Source organism: Equus przewalskii, chromosome X, assembly GCF_037783145.1.
Source record: "Equus przewalskii isolate Varuska chromosome X, EquPr2, whole genome shotgun sequence".
NCBI lineage: Eukaryota > Metazoa > Chordata > Mammalia > Perissodactyla > Equidae > Equus > Equus przewalskii.
In genome coordinates this window covers 77,431,287-77,448,351 of record NC_091863.1, presented here as the reverse complement: position 1 = coordinate 77,448,351, position 17,065 = coordinate 77,431,287, and the positions used below count along the sequence as shown (strand labels likewise).

General features: G+C 39.7%; 1 long non-coding RNA gene across 5 annotated transcripts in view; it reads left to right on the top strand.

The window, feature by feature from the left end:
- Positions 1-17,065, top strand: part of LOC139080947 (uncharacterized) — a 716,757-nt gene that overhangs the window by 200,322 nt on the left and 499,370 nt on the right. The window contains exon 2 of one of the 5 annotated variants that reach the window (XR_011535836.1): positions 5,205-5,311. The exons of the other annotated variants lie outside the window; for them this stretch is intronic. This is a non-coding gene — a long non-coding RNA (uncharacterized lncRNA). The remainder of the gene's footprint in view (positions 1-5,204; positions 5,312-17,065) is intronic. 5 annotated transcript variants of the gene reach the window in all.

Genomic DNA, 17,065 nt, shown 5'->3' with positions numbered 1-17,065 from the left:
GTGAATAAAAATCTCTTTTTAATATTCTACTGCCTTTCTTTGCTGTTAGCTGTCACATCTTATGGGTGTCTGCTATTTCTCCTTCCGATCTGATTTATGTTCATTCATTTATATATCTGTGCCTGCTATGTGTAAGGTTCTAGTTAAAAGCTTTGAGAGACACAAAGATGAGCAACACATGGAGCTTTCCCTCAAGGAGCTTAGAAAGCTTCCTTTTTAGTTGGAGCAGTTGGACATATAAGACGTGTATAAAAATACCTATAATAAAAGCATGCGATAAGTGTCAGACACTAGTGGGAAACTGGACAAATCAAATAGCCTTTTCCTAGTCCTCATTACCTTGACCTTTCTGCAACCTTTACGGGGCTTTAAAGGATGGAGAAATGGTTCTTTATCGAACATAAATGAAGAAACTGACATTGTGAGGAATAAGATAAGTTAGACATGGATCCTGCCAGCAAAGAGCTTCCAGGCTGGTAAGGAAGATAACACATTTACATAAATAGCTAGAATAATAAGGAGAAATTCTAAGTGCCATGAGAAAAGACCGGATAATAAGCTGTGGGAACTCAGGGGAAGGAGAGCTCATTTTGAGTTTTAGTCTTATGAAATAAGTATGTGCTTTCTGACAACTGACCTCTCAGAGGTCTTTCTCTCTTTTATAAAGGTTTGTGGCATTTTTTTTTTTCCTGATGGTTGAAGTTACTAGAAATCTGTTCTCTGGGTAAGTGACATGTTACTCTATAAGCCTGTTTTGGAAAGAGATACATTTATGTGCAGGGGCAGAGAAATAGAAGGAAGAAGGAAATCTAAGAACAAAAGGATAGATTCTGGTAGGAATAGGATTTCTTCCTGAATGCAGCCCCTATTGGGGGAGTAAATCATTGGAGGTGGAAAGAGTTGCTTCTTTCCTGTGTATGAAGAGAGACAAAAATCAATATAGATGTAGCTGATAGAAAACAGCAATGTGATCAATTTTATAAGTTTCACATGGAAAATCTATGTCATTGGTTTATAATTACTGTTCATCTTTATATTCTCTATATGGGATTCTGTAGTTAGAGAAACAGATAATAAGACAAAAGCAGTAAATGAACATTTTAGACTAGCCAGGTTAAAAATAGTTACCATTCGGAGTATGAAGATCAAATCTTTTGGTAAAATAGCAACCCACAAATTGATTGAAAGCAGGTTAGTTTACTTCATTGTCAGGAATTATCCCCTGAACATGACACTTTTCTGAGGGAGGGTGGTACTTTGAGTGGGAGAATTGGTCAGGCTGGCTATTATCTGTGCAGAAGGATTGAGGTTTGCAAAAACAACATCTGGCACAATTAAACTTGACTGCCAAGGTAGAGCCAACAGTGAAGGCTAAGAGTGTAATAAAATTTTACTCATGTAGGCAGAACCACTGTACCAGAAACAGCAAAGTGAACCAGAAGATAGGTAATGTGAATATAATTCAGTCTAAAAAGTCAATGAGACTGACGCGCTACATTATTTTGGGAAGTTTCAAAGACCAATGTGACATAGCCTTTTTCTCAACAAATCCACATTGTTAAAGGTTCAAGGTGTTATTGGAAGAAACGATAATGATAGATATTAGTGCATAAAGAACTGTGGGTTTATGAAATAAAGCACGTTTATATTTGAACTCCTAAAGGTAGACTAAAAATGGCCACAGACTGAGGATTGTATATTCCTATGCACTGCCATGTCCACTGTCCATTCCTTGTGTTGAGAGCATAAACACTTAGCAGTTGGCATGGTGCTGCCTGTTCATTCAGAGAGGTGCCAGCAGTGATCATTACAATAATGTAAAGTATAATTTATTCATTTTGCCTTTCGAATAATGTTTGATCATTGAGTATTAAAATTATTTTAATTGATGGGAAAATTATAAAAGACTAGCATTACGACAAAAGCCCCCTTTGTCTTTTGATATTTTGAAAACCTTAAAGATAGTGGTAAAATCTATCATCCCAGACTAAATATGTGTAGTTATTGTACACTTTCTTTCCCTTTTTTGTTTTTTGTGAGGTAGACTGGCCCTGAGATAAAATCTGTTGCCAGTCTTCCTCTTTTTGCTTGAGGAAGATTGTCCCTGAGCTAACATCTGTGCCAATCTGCTGATCTTCTATTGTATGTGGGATGTTGCCACAGTGTGGCTTTGACGAGCAGTGCCAGGTCTGTGCCCGGGATCTGAACCCATGAACCCCAGGTCTCTGAAGCAGAGCGCACGAACTTAACCACTATGCCACTGGGCCAGCTCCACTTTCTTTCCTTTTTTGACTCTGTGTGTTTTGAGGTAGTTTGGGAAGTATACTAAAGGGCTTAAGAAATTTTAAAGCTTTGCCACTTCTAATTTTATTATCTTTGGAAAATCGCTTAGTCTCTTTAGGTTTTCGTTTCCTCACCTATCAAATAAGGGGATTGTTGGAATAATGATCTCTAAGGCCCTTTGCAGCTCTAACATTCTGTGGTTCTGTGCTCGTACAAAGATTCCTTTTTTTTCATGAACATCTCCTCTGTGAGGTTTAAGAGAGTTTAGTTTGAAGTTCCACACCAATTTAAAGACGTTGTCTCCCAAGAACGAAAGCACCTTATAGTGTTTATTACATCATACTGAACTTCTTTGCCACCCTTTCTAGAGTAGTCTGAGAGCCTTGAAGGCAAGGGCATTCCTTCATCAGCTGGCACAATGTCTGGCACATAGTGATCTTTCAATAAATGCTAAATGGATGAACAGATAAATAAATGGCTATTTACGGCTATGACTTTGATTACTTAAATTTGTGCCTCTCTGCTTAATCCTTGTTCTTTCTTACAAGTCAGTTGTATCAAATGAAGTTGTTGATACGAAAGTGCTTTTGAAACCTTAATCATGCTACATGAAAGTAAGGTTGCGTTATTATTATTTTTCATAGTGGATTAAGAAGCTTGAGTTGCTCAAAAGTTTTGAGTTTTGTTTCTCCTTAGTCCACCTCTCATTTCCTAATGTAATTGTTAATTGTTGGTTTTAAAGTTTTTTTAATAACAAAACCATTTTTTTAAATATTCTGTTTTTCAATTTGAAAAATCTGTAGGGACAAATTCCAGATAGCTTTAGAAATGCTGAAATTTCCACCATTTCTGAGGAAAAGTCACATTATGAAAATAAAAGAGGAGTCATCTTGCTTTTTCTTTCTAGGAAAATTTAATATGAGAACCATCCATTTCACTCAACTTGTCAATATGCTTCCCTAGAAACTCTGCAATAATTAGGCTTCCCCAGAAGTAAAACGAATGGGATTTTGGCTACTCTCCAGTGGCGTGAACTGTCAGTTATGAGTGGCTCATGATGCGACTAGTAAAATTATGCAAGTGTGCTACTCATACGAGATAGAAATTAAAGAATCAAAGTAGCTACACGGAACTTCAGAAATGCTGTTGTATTAATCTTCTAATTAAAAAAGAATATGCATTCAAAAACATAAACCTTGATAGGAATTTGAATATTGTACTGGATGCATATGTATATTTGAATATTATACTGGATATATCCATATATATCCACATCCATGTATATCCAGATATATCCAGTACAATATTAATGACATATGAATATGTTTGGCAGTTGTGTTCATATTCTAGAGGTGATAATATTGATAGGAGAACAATAGATCTCTAGAGGGTTAAGACATTTCATATCCCTTATAAATATCTCATTTCCTGATTATTGCAAAGAAATATTGTCAGGATTGTATCATTATTCCAAACCAATAAGATAATTCGGTTTTTAAATTATCAGACTTATATCATGAACACAGACTGGCTGACTGACTGAATGTGTCATTTTTCAGACGTGTTTGGCAAATGAAGATACAGTGTTATCTTTCAACAGTGGATACTGTATTTCAGTAATAGAGCTTTCAATAATTAATAAATTGTCCCTATGTCTTTAAGGAAGGGCCTTCCAAGTTGTCATTACTAGGTGAAATCACATGTTATGAAGCATTGTTTTAAAACCCAGTTCATGTTGGATATTATTAGAATTTTTAATATATTTGGATTAATCCTTAACTAACATTGAGGGCAGAAGCTCCGTTCTATTTATCTTGTCTAGCTTCTTGGTCATAATAGATGCTCAATATATATAGTCTACTTCCAATGTAACATTGCTTCTCCATTAGTGAGAACTCTCTTGAAAGTAAGAGAAACAATTCAAATGAGCATGAGAATAAATGGAAACTTACGGTTTTATATTAATGAAAATCCCAAAAGTGAACCTGTGTTCAGGTAATACTGGGGGAATCAATATTGCAGGGTCATCTCTCTCTCTCTTACGTATTGTATTCTTCAGGGTTCTCCAGAGAAACAGAACCAATAGGATATATAGAGATATATATAAGAGGAGATTTATCGTAGGAATTGGGTCATATGATTACAGAACACGAGAACTCCCACAGTCTGCTGTCTACAAGCTGGAGACCCTGGAAAACCAGGTCTGTCCTTCAGCAGGGGTACTAATGCAGTCCGTACTAATGCTTCAGAACCAGCAGAGCCAATGATCTAAGTTCTGGTTCGAGGACCAGGAACCGGGAGCCCCGATTTCCAGGGGCGGAGGATGGATGGCCCAGGTCAAGCAAAGAGCAAATTTGCCCTTCGTCCTCCTTTTTATTCTAGTCAGGCCTTTAAGGGATTGAATGATGCCCACCCACATTGATGAGGACAATCTTCTTTACTCAGTCTACAGATTTGAATGCTAATCTCTTCCAGAAACACACTCACAAATAATATGTTACCAGCTCTCTGGGCGTCCCTTCGTCCAGTCCATTTGACACAACATTAACCACCATAAATATATATAGATATATTTTTTTCTTCTGTCTCCGTCACCATTTTTCAACTCTGATTAGCTCTCTTTGACTTCATTCTTTCCCGCTGCAGACAGGTTTTCTCCAAATGGCAGAGACTATGGCTATAAGCTATTAAGCAGCTCCACGTCTCCAGGAAGGAATCTGGGCAGCTTCACTTGTTTGCATATCCGTCCCTGCCCCCATCACGATAGTTAATGAGAGGAGAGCCCCAGATGCTTTTCATCATCTCCACCACTCACTAGTATCAGTCTCTTTGATTTTATCAGTTCTAATAGGTTTGTGGTGGTTATATATTTTTTAAAATGAGGAATGTATAGTGAATGTTGTTTTTTGCTTCTATTGCAGTTGTCAAAAAATGACTTATTCGACCTGTTGGCATGATGTATTATATTGATAGATTGCCTAGCAGTGTATCTTCCTTGCATTCCTAAGATAAACCTTACTTGATCATGGTGAGTGATTCTTTTATTACTGAATTTTCTTTGCCAGGGTTTTATTCAGGATCTTACATCTCTGTTCAGAAGTGAAATGATTTTTTTTGGAAGTATAATCATCAGGATTTGTTATGAGTGTTACTCTAACTTTGTAAAATACATTGGGTATGGGGCCGGCCTGGTGGCGCAGCAGTTAAGTGTGCACGTTCAGCTTCAGTGGCCCGGGGTTCACTGGTTCGGATCCCGGGTGGGGACATGGCACCACTTGGCACCCCAAGCTGTGGCAGGCGTCCCCCATATAAAGGTGAGGAAGATGGGCACAGATGTTAGCTCAGGGCTAGTCTTCCTCGGCAAAAAGAGGAGGATTGGCAGTAGTTAGCTCAGGGCTAATCTTCCTCAAGAAAAAAAAATACATAGGGTAGCTATATTAAAAGTTTTTTTTTAAAAAAAAAGCGTAATCCTGGGGCCGGCCCCGTGGCCGAGTGGTTAAGTTCGTGCGCTCTGCTTCGGCGGCCCAGGGTTTCGCTGGCTCGGATCCCGGGTGCGGACATGGCACCACTCATCAGGCCATGCTAAGGCGGCATCCCACATAGCACAACCAGAAAGACCTGCAACTGGAATATGCAACTATGTACTGGGGGCTTTGGGGAGAAGAAGCAGAAAAAAAAAATGGCAACAGTTGTTAGCTCAGGTGCTAATCTTAAAAAAAAATGTATAATCCTCTGGCTTTGGAGAAACTTTGGAAATGCCAGATTTACTCTTAAAATATTCATATTTAGAATGATGGAGAAATCAAAAGCTTTATGGGTGATCTGAACCTTTCTTTCAGGATAGGTTTAACTAACACTGTTGAGGTAGGTCTTGGAAAATAGAGGCCTAGGCACTTTATTGAAGGTGAGTGGGAACAGCGTGACAGTGTGGACATAGGAGAAAAGAAGAGGAGTAAGAAGGACCTAATTAGAGATTCTAATTGCCTGTACTTGAAAGACTTTTAAGGTGATAGGCAGCTCTCAAATTTAGGAAGTTTCTATGGGCTGTCCTGAAATCCTACACTTAGGTGTTTAATTTTTACCTATATAGCCCATTTGATAGCATAGAAACTTCAAATACACTTAATACACCTTTTGACGAAGTTTTAATGTCCTGATAATTAAAGGCGATGCAATCGCCAAGTTCCTGCGAGCTGTGTATTTGTTTTGGTACGAACCGCTAGGAAGGCAGAGCCACAGGTTTGGGAAGAATGAAAGTTGATTCTTTATAAAGTCTCTGTGGGAAGACTCCTGAGGGCTGTAGATCAAAATGCGAGGCTTTTCCAATTACGAAGAGCTGACTGTGTCAGCCTGGGGTGTGCCCTTGTAAGATGCATTTCCAGAGGCCACGCGTCTCATATCCTCTAGGGGACTCAGCAGGGCAAGGTGCTCAGGGAGAGTGCAAACCTAGTGGCTGTGATTCTGGACAGATCGCCCCCAGCCTTGCTCCTCACCTCTTTTGTCTCTCGGGGTGACATTTCCTTCAGTCCCTTTGACCCGCCGCTCTTGCAGCTGCCTCACAGGGAAATGTGGAGAGAAGAGACTAGTTCGAAATTACAGAGTTTTTGGTGGGGAAATATGTCCCTAAGTTGATATTTTAACTATAGTACTGTGATTTTTTATATTTGCTATTCTAAGATTCCAGGATATTGCAGTTTTTCACTTTATATGTATGAGAAGATTATAATCAGTACTTTTTGAACTCACTACGTGCTACACTGTGAAGTTCAATAAATAATTGTTGAATGAGTATAAGAATGATTGAAATAAACAATTTTATAATCTATTAGAACATCTCAATTATGGGGTTTTAAATAATTTCTCCTAAGAAAAATATAAAAATAACTATTATGTATTCTAGATAGATAACTTTATGGATGTCTTCTTTCTCTTCATTTATCTCTTTTAAATACTTAGTATTCGATCATTTCTTTACCCCTGCTGTCTCTTTTCTCTTCCTTCACACATGCGTACACATACACATGCGTCTGTACATACATATATGTATATACATACACACACGTGAATATACATATACATGTGTATGTACCTGTGTATATAATTATATAAATGGATGATCTTTCAATCCGACGTTTTTTTTCTTTCAGTCCCCCTCTCCATTTCTCTTTTCCCTTTTTTCTCTCCCTTTTTGACTTTCTCTTTCCTCATTCACCCTCCTAGAGTCCATATATCTCCGATTTCTCTCATTCCTTCACCACACCAGTTATTGATTCTCTCCTCCTTCATATTTCTCCAATGTCTCCTCATCTTTTTTTCTCTTTGTTAGTTCATCCATGTTTCTCCCTTAGTAGAAACAAACACACACACACACCCACACACACACACCCACCCACCCACCCACACACAGACACACACACACACAGACACACACACACACAGACACACACACACACACAGACACACACCCACCCACCCACACACACACACACACACACACACACACACATCTCCTTTAAGTCCTCTTCCTCTCCCCCATGTTTTTCTCCCTCCCTTTGTAGTTCAAGCTAACAGATTTCCCTCTCTTGGTATCTCTGCTGGGTTTTCTCAGTATCACAGTCTCTCTCTGTTTTTCTGTGTCTTCTTATCTGCTTCTGTGGTGTGGCCTTCTTTTTGTTCAGGACCCTCTCTTTCCATCTGGGCTTTTCTGCGTCTCTCTGCCTTTGGCCGTGCGCTTTCCTTTTCCTCTACTGCATTTCCCTTTCTACCTGCTAAACTTCTCCTTCCACCAGTCTGACTATGCCTATCAAGGTCTCTGTATAGCCTGCCATGATCTCCCAGGAAAAATAATTTGCTCTTTGTTGCTTCCCAGCACTTGTTCATATCTCCATAAGCACATGTACACGATATATCACTTATTTACTTGTGAGAGCTAGGCAGAGTGGTCACTGTGGAGGCACGGGACAGTGAGGACTATGGGAAGGGGCAGAGCTGGATTTGAATCTTAGCTGCACCAGTTGGACAAGTTTCTGAACCTCTTTGGGCCTGTTTCCTGAATTATAAGGGGAACCATATAATTTATTGCCCCAAGGGAAGTATGCTTGAGAGTGAAAAGCAGTTCTAAAAATAAAGTCAAATAATAGTTGGAAATATTTATTTATTGACCAAAAAATTGGTTTTGTTTTACTAATGGACTTGTAAAATAGTTTTATGCAAAGATTTTCCAAAAATAAAATCTTCCAAAAAGTAAAAATAACACATATTTGTGTACATTAGAGCAAATTAAAAAGAAAATAACTTTATATTGATTACCTGAACCACCACTATAATCAAGATGTAAAACATTTACAGCACTCTGGAAAGATTTCCAATTAACCCTCTTCCTGTTCCCCTGGCCCCAGGCAAACCTTGATTGGCTTCCTATCACTGCAAAATAGTTTTGCCTATTCTAAAATTTCATATAAATGGATTCATACAGAATGTACTTCTTTGGCTTCTTTGACTCAGCATAATGTTTTTGATATTAATCCCTGTTTGTGCCCTTTTTTAAAGGTAATATTTCATTTTATGGACAGGCCACAATTTGTTTACCTTTGATGTTGTTTTCAGCCTGGTTTCGGCAAGAAGTGAAAGTAGATCCTTGCGTTCAATCTATATCAGTCTTTTTTAAAAGAAACATCTTTCTGTTCCTGGTTTGCTGAGATTTCTTGTTACTGTTTTATTCCTACATGATTGCTCATTTGATTAGATCCCTTTTCTCCTGACTGTCTTAAGATAATCACTCTTTTATTCCTTCCTTTTTTCTGTTGATAAAGTGAATTACGTTATAGATTTCCTAATATTAAACCACCCTTGCATTCTTGAGATAAGCACAACTTTGTCAAGTTGTGTTATCCTTTTTATCCGTTACTGGATTTAATTTGTTACTATTTTATTTACATTCTTTGGATTTGTTTTCTAATTGAGATTGGCTCATGATTTGTTATTCTCATCCTCTTTTTTTGGCCTAGTTTTTGTATCAAGGTTATACCAGCCTCATAAATTAAGATTGTGAATGATCTGCCTGTTTTTCTTCCTCAAAATATATTGTGTAAGATTGAATTATCTGGTCCTTATGTGTTAGGGGAAATTTCCGTATTAGTTTATTATTATTATGTTTTGCTTTAGTACATAATTACCAAAAATTTGGCAGTTTAAAACAGTACTCACTTATTAGCCATAGTCCTGCAGTTTAGAAGTCAGGTGAGCATGGCTGATTTCTCTACTTTGAGTCTCACAGGCCAAAATCAAAGTGTTGGCAGGGTGGCATCCCCTTCTGGAGCTTCTAGGGTAGAATCTATTTTGAGACTCATCAGATCATGGTCCGAATTCCGTTCTGTGCAGCTGTAGGACTGAGGTTCCTGTTTCCTTGAATAGGCTGACTAGCAACCTCAACTCCATCTCTAAAGTCTCTTTTGACTTGTAATATATTCACAGATATAACACCAGGGGCAAAGATTATGGGAGTCTAAAACCATCTGTGCCTGGTCTTTTTTCTGTGTAAAAAAATTATAACTGCTGATCTTTGTAATTAATTATAATTTTAAGATTTTCTATTTCTCCTTGACTCAGTTTGCAAAGTTAATTTTTTCCAGTAATTTACACATTTTATCCAAATTTTCAAACTATTTGTATAATTTTTCATAATACTATCTTTTAAATCTTTGCATTAACTACAGTCATGACACCATTTTATTCCTAATGTTGTTTATTTGTGCCTACGTTTTTACTTCCTTTGTTTTTTTTTAAAGATTTTATTTTTACTTTTTTTCCCAAAGCCCCCCAGTACATAGTCGTGTATTTTTAGTTGTGGGTCCTTCTGGTTGTGGCATGTGGGATGCTGCCTCAGCGTGGCTTGATGACTGGTGCCATGTCCGTGTCCAGGATTCAAACCAGCAAAACCCTGGACCGCCGAAGCAGAGCATGCGAACTTAACCACTTGGCCACGGGACCAGCCCTGATTTTTACTTTCTTGATCACTTGTGCCAGAGGAGTTTTTTTTATGTTTTCAGAATACCAAGAGCTAGTGTTATTAATAAGCTCTTTTCATCTGTTATCAATTTCATTCATTTCTGCTCTTATTTTTATTATTTATTTCCTTGGAAATAGTGACTATCATTAGAGTTTATTTTATAAATTTATCATTGAATAATGGATATTAAAATACACATTATATTTATTTGCTTGGTAAAGATTTGCAGCTTATCAATACTGGGGATTTTAACCAATATCATCATGTCTATTCAATTCCAGATAATTGAGGAAGAGGAAATTACAATGTTGAATTAAAAGGATTTCTATTACATATGAACTTCACATAAGAGGATAACATATAAGTAGAAAAGAGTAAGAGAGGCTGGCCCTGTGGTGTAGTGGTTAAATTTGATGTGCTCCTCTTCAGGAGCCTGGGTTCACGGGTTCAGATCCCAGGCGCAGACCTATGCTACTCGTCAGCCATGCTGTGGCGGTAACCCACATACAAAAAGTAGAGGAAGATTGGCACAGATGTTAGCTCAGGGCAAATCTTCCTCAGGGGAAAAAACAAGAAAAGAGTAAGAGTAGAAACATGAACTTTGAAATCATATATATATAGCTGGATTGTGGCTCTGTCGTTTGCTGCTTATGTGATTTTGGGCAAGTACTTAATCTCTCTGGGCTTCTGTTCCTTCACATGGTAGTCAGTGGTGCTGTTTGCTGAGTATTTTTATTTATTTCCTGTTCCAGGGACTTGGTGGGATTATATTTCTTGATACCCTTGGTTTGAGACGGGCCACTAAATAGTTCTGGCCAATGAATTGTGAGTGGAATTGTCCTGTTACTTCTGGACCAGAATACATGATTGCAGGTTTTCCCATACTTTTCTTAAATCAGTTCATTATTTTTTTCTCATAGGAAGGAAACTATGGAGTCTTAAGGAAGGAGGCTAAGAAACAATGGTTATAAAATTAGGGGGAAAACCAGGAAAGAATAGTGTCTGGCTGGACTAGTTAGGCCATTTAGAGATCCTAGTCACAAAATGATTATTATGCTCCCCCTCATATATACTTTGTAAAACTACTGAACTGAAAAGTACACGCATACTTCAAAGATCTGGTAGGTTCGGTTCCAGAGCACTACAATAAAGTGACTATCACAATAAAGTGAGTCACACAAATTTTTTGGTTTCCCAGTGCATATAAAAGTTATGTTTACAATATACTGTAGTATGTTAAGTGTGCAATAGCATTATGTCTAAAAAAACAACATACGTACCTTAATTAAAAATACTTTATTGCTAACAAATGCTAGCCATCATCTGAGCCTTCAGTGAGTCATAATCTTTTTGCTGGTAGAGGGTCTTGTAAAAAATACATTATCTGCAAAGCACAATAAAATGCCTGTACCAGAAAGAAATTCTGAATCTTCACGTGTTGGCTTTTTTTAAACAATTTTATTGAAATATCAAATTTTTAAAATAAGTTTTCTCTCTCTCTCGCCCTCTCTTCCTCTGCTTTGCTTGCACCTGATCATATGTTTACAATGTTTACTGGGAAAATAAATCAAGACAATAAAGAGAATCCTTACAGAATAGTATGCCATACTGAAATTCAGATGATTTGGAAGTCTATATGAATTGGCATCTGGGAGATCTCTGGTGCCCTTAATAACAACAGGGGCAGAGGAGGAGCAGAGAAAGTCATCACACAGTGGGTGAAGGTGTAAGTAGAAGGGGAGGAAATTGATTCAGAAAATACAGGTGACTATCGCCACTTGGTTGCACAGACAGTGAATATGGTAGGATGGTAGACAAGGGCTGGGGTAAGGGGGGCAGAGCGCCCACCCCGCCTCCCTCAGATTTCCAGAGCTTTGTCCCTTACAGACAACATGCAAGTTAATGAGCCCCCTTCCTCCTAATGCTTTCTCTCCCACCACTTCCCTTTCTACCAACAACAGCTCCGGTAAGTCCAGAATTGAGTTGCACACACCCACAGGCTTTCTCTGCCAGGTGCACAAAACATGGCTCCATTCAGAAGTCTCCCTATTTCTCCATCCCTTTGAGGCCCTCTGCCATTGAGCCAGGCTTTGGCCTCAGGTTGCTTGGCTGTCCCTTAGAACCCAGTTCTCCAAGAAGACTTCTAGTACCGACCAGCGATCCTCCTCCCAGTATACTGCCTACGAGCAAAATGTAAAACTTGGAATATTGGGATGTGAGCCAGTCTCATCAAAGTTTGGCCTGAGATAAAGCATGGAGCAGAGTTCTAAAGGTCTTCAGCATCCTGAATCTGCAGAAGGCTAAGCCCAGCTCTACAGTTCAGGAGAAGTCCGATAGATTTAAGAGGCTGGGCCTGACACATGCCCATATGGGGGGGGGTCACATGATCACCAGATCCGCATGACCTGCAGGGTTCAGGAGCCCACAGTCTTCACCTGATTGACAGGGCTACGTCTGTTGTGTGACCATAGGAGGCATGTGTCCATATGATTCCCCAACAGTGATTCCTGCGGTGCTGCTCACATGACAGAGGGCTGAGCCTGCCTCGTGAGGCTAAGGTCCACATGACAGCAGCATCCTTGTGACCTGCAGGATTCAAGAATGTGTGATGTTCACGTGACTGGAAGAGTCGAGCCTACCACATAATAATAATTGTCAATCAGAGAGACCACATGATGTAGGGGTTTAAGAGCCTGTGGTGCTGACCTCATCAGTCAGGCTGGACCTACCCCATAGTTGTGGCATCCACATGATTGCAGGATCCATATGACCCGCGGCCCTTGGAGCCAACAATGCTCATTTGATGGGAGGACAGAGTCTGATAGGGAGTACAGGGCCTAGGGGGCTGCCACTTGAAGATAAGGATCACATGCCCTTATGGCTCAGGAGCTACCATGTTCATGTGGCCTGTGGGCCTGGGCCTTGCCACATGGTGGTAGGGTCCACATGGCTGCAGGATCTCTGTGACCGCCAGTGTTAGGAGCCACAATGCTCACATCCTTGGAGCAGGCTGAATCTGCTTCATGACGGTAGGGTCCTCAAGATCTGTATGGCTCAGGGGACCATCCTATTCATGTGACCTGGAAATCTGCGATTGTCCACACTGAGATTCTCCTACAGGTGAACTTCCACAGTACACAAACTTGGACTTTAGTTGCTGCCACCCCTCTTTAATGAGCAAATTTTATGTGTTTTTTTCTAATAACACATAGAATAGATATTCAATACATAACAATATATAACAATGGAATAGGTCCTCCCTAAAACCATAACTGTTGCCATACCGTAGAGAGTACTGCAAGAGCCTAAATGGGTGACAGGTCAGCCTTGTTGACTTAATTTCATGCAGGCCTAAAGGTAATTAAAGCAAACCTAGTAAGTCAGTTTTAATTGTTAATTTGAGATTGAAAAAATGCGTGTAGTGATTACTATGTGCTAGGCACTCGAAAAGGTTAACTCATTTAACAGTGGCAACTCTGTGGAGTAGGTACTACTATTATTCCAGTTTTACAAATGGGGAGGTTGAAGCACAGAGGTGTGAAGTCACTTGCCTAAGAAGTCACAGAGCTTGTAGGTGGCAAGCCAGGGTTTACCCCCAGATAATTGGGCTCCAGACTCCGAGTTCTGGTCACAGGCAGGTTCCCCAAAGAAAATTAATATAATTCAGCCTCACTAATTCAGACTAACTGGGAAGCCAGCCTCAGTTACTGAAAAGGTTAGATCATGGAAGACCCCATGGAAAGGCCATTTAAATAATTGCAAGTATTAGTAATTAAAACAAATCAAACAGTTGAATCTAATTAAGGACCTCAGGAATTTTCTTCTTTTTTTCGAGGAAGCTCAGCCCTGAGCTGACATCTGCCAATCCTCCTCTTTTTCCTGAGGAAAACTGGCCCTGAGCTAACATCCATGCCCATCTTCCTCTAGTTTATATGTGGGACGCCTGCCACAGCATGGCTTGCCAAGCGGCACCATGTCCGCACGTGGGATCCGAACTGGCGAACTCTGGGCTGCCAAAGCGGAACGTGCGCAGTTAACTGCTGTGCCACCGGATGGGCCCCAGGAAATTTGTTTTAATATATAGATATAAATTTACCATTACTATATGACATATTTTTTCATATGTAAAAGGAGGTATAAAATGCTAGATGTTAGTTGAAAACAGTTCCTTCTTTAAATAAATGCTAAAAATAGACATATTGCAAAGTTTAGACACCATATCTGGCTCTTTCCTGAAATATAAGTATATGGGAGTGGAATCTGAATTAATTAGATTTACTATATTTCTATCCTGCTTGTGCCTTTCTAGTAAGGGCGGAGAAAGAAGGAGAACATATATTGTAATTTAAAACACTTTCAATTTCAAGAGTAACTGTGGGAAACTGCAGCTTCATCTGTATATCCACAGTGAATTTGATGTGATTTTTCTGGTTTGCTGGTTTAGGCACACTCAGTGCTGTACAAGCAATAGGATTATTTTGCTAGGTCCCTACAATGTGGCATGGCTACATAAATAATGTGAAGAAAACTAAACAAACCAAAATTTGCACCATGGCTAAAATTGAATGTACTGGTAAGGACACTGTGCGTCTGTGGTTCTAAGCCTCTTGAGGAAAGTTTGGAGTGAAGAATAGGAAAAGATGACAGTATTTGTGCAAATCTGTGGGACTCGGGGCTGGCCTGGTGGCACAGCGGTTAAGTGTGCACGTTCCACTTTGGCAGCCCGGGGTTTGCTGGTTCAGATCCCGCGTGCAGACATGGCACCGCTTGGTACACCATGCTGTGGTAGGCGTCCCATATATAAAGTGGAGGAAGATGGGCACACCTGTTAGCTGAGGGCCAGTCTTCCTCAGCAGAAAGAGGAGGATTGGCAGCAGTTAGCTCAGGGCTAATCTTCCTCAAAAAAAAACAAACAACAGATCTGTGGGACTCATATTCTGGGAAAGTACTTATTGGACAAATGTAAGTACAGAATAGGAAAATAGGGTTACATATTTACAATAGAGCCTAGTAACTTCAAGTTGGACTTAGAAAGCATCAATATACAGTTATAGGATAGACTCTGACATCAAGACCTGATGTTTCTCCTAACCCTTTTTTCTACAATTACCTGCATGTGGACAGATCAATGGTGTAAAACACAGCAGAATTATATCCAGCCCACCTACGCTCAGCTGAGACTTACATAGTAAGGATGGCGATTGGGGTCAACTTCTTTCACCAGAAAAACAAAACAAAACAAGAAAAAAGCCTGGCCTTCTAATTATAACTCTTCTTTAAGGCACATTTTGCTCCTGTCAGACCTGATATTAAATACCATTTATTCTTTCTCTGGGATTATTATCAGGAGTTTCTTAGGATTTAAAATAGTATTTAGCTACATCAATGAAGGTCTGTCGGCACTCTCTAATACACATTTGAGGCGCGGGAGTAAGTCTATTGATAAACCTCTGTCTGTCCGTGGTCCGTATGAGTTAGCAGCTTAAGCCTTGCATTTATCAGGTGCTGTTTATTTCGGTGAGGCAGGTAAAGCCATTCCCTGTGCATGTGATTTGGCAGGATGTTTGGGGAAATTTTTTCCTTCTTTTACCTTTATTTATTTTTTTTTGTGGTTGACATCTTGGATATCAGTATTAGTGGTTTTAGAAGGAGTGGCTTTACCTAACAAAGAGAATTGAGGAAGTGGAATAATAGAACAGCTGTGATCATGTTAAATGAAACATAGATACTCAAATGCTTTTGATTCGAACACCAATGGTAAATGCACAACCGAATTAGAGGTCCTGTTTGCATTTACTTTTTAGAAAGCAAAATTGGCTTACCTGGGGGCTGGCCCCATGGCCGAGTGGTTGGGTTCGCGCGCTCCGCTGCAGGCGGCCCAGTGTTTCGTTGGTTTGAATCCTGGGCGTGGACATGGCACTGCTCATCAAGCCACGCTGAGGCAGCATCCCACATGCCACAACTAGAAGGACCCACAACGAAGAATATACAACTATGTACCGGGGGGCTTTGGGGAGAAAAAGGAAAAAAAATTGACTTACCTGGCAATACTGTACAAAGGAAATCATCAGATGGGGCTTTATCATTATGGAAACTGTACACAAAGCATGTTTGTCTGTGTTCCTTTGTGAGGTTCATCAGCGTAGCTAGAAGTAGTTCTTTTGTCAGTGTCAAGCAATGGCGAAGAAGAGAACCAGTTGCCGATGGTGCTCCCTGTCAAGGTGCTTCATGTGTCCACCTTCTACCCCAAACACTGTAAAATTGCACTGCTCTAGGTAATGGGCTCACCATTTGGGCACTACCGCCGTAGTGTGGAAATAGAAAACTACATCCACCGAAAACTTCTGTCAGGCTGAAGAATGACGAGGAGTGGGAAGGTAGGAATTCCTTACAGAGTCTTTTCTCATAAGCTACGCCATTTGTGATGATATGACTCTCTGGCACAGTTTGAAAATCTCCTCCAAATGGAGACCACTGAAAAAATAAAGAGTGTGGGTCAAGGCATTTAAAATTATTAGAAGGGGAGAGTGTACCTTGTTCCACCTTGGTTCTTGTTACCTGCTCATTGCAACTAAATGATTATTACTCTCTTTGAAAGTATTGTCAGGTCAGTTTTTAAATAAGCAGCCACACTGTTTTCTCTTTTCTTTCTTTTCTAAAGAGGACACTATTTTATTCTTTTTCAAAAGGTACAGGAAGTAATCAAGAACATTCCTCCTGTGTCCAGTGCTATTTCCTCTCCAGTTCACTGCCCCTCAAGCCAATGCCAGGTCT